The sequence below is a fragment of the Drosophila erecta genome, unplaced genomic scaffold (genome assembly GCF_003286155.1).
Source record: "Drosophila erecta strain 14021-0224.00,06,07 unplaced genomic scaffold, DereRS2 tig00000367-arrow-arrow-pilon, whole genome shotgun sequence".
NCBI classification, from domain to species: domain Eukaryota; kingdom Metazoa; phylum Arthropoda; class Insecta; order Diptera; family Drosophilidae; genus Drosophila; species Drosophila erecta.
The window spans coordinates 335239-337413 of NW_020825232.1; positions in this window are offsets into that span (position 1 = coordinate 335239).

Genomic DNA, 2175 nt, shown 5'->3' on the forward strand with positions numbered 1-2175 from the left:
GTTGGTGCTAAGATTTCTTTACATATAACACAGCTATTTTCAACGCCTTGTGAAACTTCAACTGCATTACCTGCACTATTCTTCGCTGCCATATTATTGTTGTTAAGATATGTTGTAATTATTTGGTTTGTCTTTCTTTATGTCGATCACTTCTATCAGAATCTTAGTTGTATCTCTATTTGTTAGTGGATTGTAGCTGGTCTATTGCCTCATGCTTTTATTCACTTGAAAATCGGACAATATACGGACTTATTGAAGTGTAAGTATAATGTATTCCAGAAAAATCAAATTGTAAATAAAGTTGAGTAAAGAAACGTATGGTGATGAGCTCCTGTGGATTCGAAACAGTTCCACTTGGTCGATCAATTCTCTTTCAAATTGAATCGCATGTTCCTAAGTTTTACTATCCCTTCCAAATAGATACTCTCAATCCAATATGTTAATTTATTGGAATTAGTTATATTGTGTTTCAACTGTGGATGGATTACTTTAGAGCTTAGTGTGCTATGACAAGTTAAGGACTTTTCGAGCTTCACATCTGAGCCGAAAATGTATAGTACTTGTCGAGCTCCACTCGTTGGGCTTCAAAAAATGTGTAGTGTATTTTCTCGAGCCCCACACGTTTGGGCGCCAAAAATGTGTAGTGTATTTTCTCGAGCCCCACGTTGGGCGCCAAAAATGTGTAGTGTACGTAGTTCGAGAGATTTTTAACTAGTGGGTCTTTTAATAGTGGGTGATAATTACTAATAAAGAGGACCTTGTACTTCCTTCGCTAGGGATGCGCACTCTTGCTATGCTCGGGTCTAGCTCGCCGTAGGTCGGGGTTCTTTTAGCTTAGGATAGTACGGAACGCTACTACATTTTAATAAGTGCGTCTTACTCATAAACAATATTCAAAACTGGATTATCGATTAACAAAAGAAATGGCTTTATATTGATACTAATGATACACGCCGACACGTGTGAAGATAAGCTACAGATTCTGATAAGTATTGGGAATTTTGGATGTTAATGATTCCCTAAGTCTTTACCCTCCCTACCATGACAATGCTACTTAAAATATTTACATTGTCCCTTGGTCAAGTTCAAAATAACTCTACCACATATTTAAGAAAGTGTTCAACATAAGTACTCGACAAACCATTAAATCTATTTATTCACAATTCATTATTTTTTCCAATATATCTTCAATCATAAGTCCATTTATACAAATTCAGTTTAATAAACGGTTTCATTAAATCTCTTTTACAAACTAACAATATTTTTATCTACGCATAATTATCCTAGTCGTTCTCTAACTCTTCATTTTTGTTTATATTCAATGAGCAAAATAAAGTATATAAAAGTAAAGTATAAAGCAAATATATATAAGTAATTGAATATAAAATTAGCAAATATAGTTACATAATCTTTAGTCAAATGCAGATATTATTTTAATTAGACGTTCGAGTGGCATTTTGTTAGAATTTTAATATAGGGGATTCATAATAATGTATTTATCATTGTTGTTGTAGTACTCACGACCTTAAATATCCACTCCATGATGTGCGTAAAGTTGGGCCCAAGTTCACGTTGACAATGTCGAGCTGTAGGTCAAACTTTAAAGGTTCTAATTTAAATTCCTATTCAAATGCCAAAAGTTCCGTCAATCTGCGAGTATTTAATTCATTATAAATCGCAATACAAAAAAAAATCGAGAATCAAAACAAAACACGAAATATAACTGCAGTATTGCAGCGATAAGACCTTAGTAAACCGCTGGCTGCTACGCTGCGCTGCGATAAGACGAAATCACAAAGTTGGACCTCCGTTGGTCATAGGAGATGATCTTCACTGCGTGACGATGATGATGTTCAAAAGTAATTAAATCTGCTCCGGTCGTCTAATCTTCTGCATAGCTGAATAATCTGGATGAGCTCTAGCCTTCCAATACATTTGGTTATCATTCGGCAGGTGGCCGGTTGCGTAATTTGATGCTGAAGGTTATGTCGCCTCGTGGCCTCTTCTTGGAGCGACGGGGTTTAAACCATAAGCTGATGCGGGGGTCGACGAGACGGGGGGGTAGTCGGCTGTAGAGCAATCACATGCTCTTATATATAGGCCTGGTCTTCCTTACGCCTTGGGGTCGAATCTCGTTGCCACTTTCACACACAAATCGAACACGGAAATTTATTG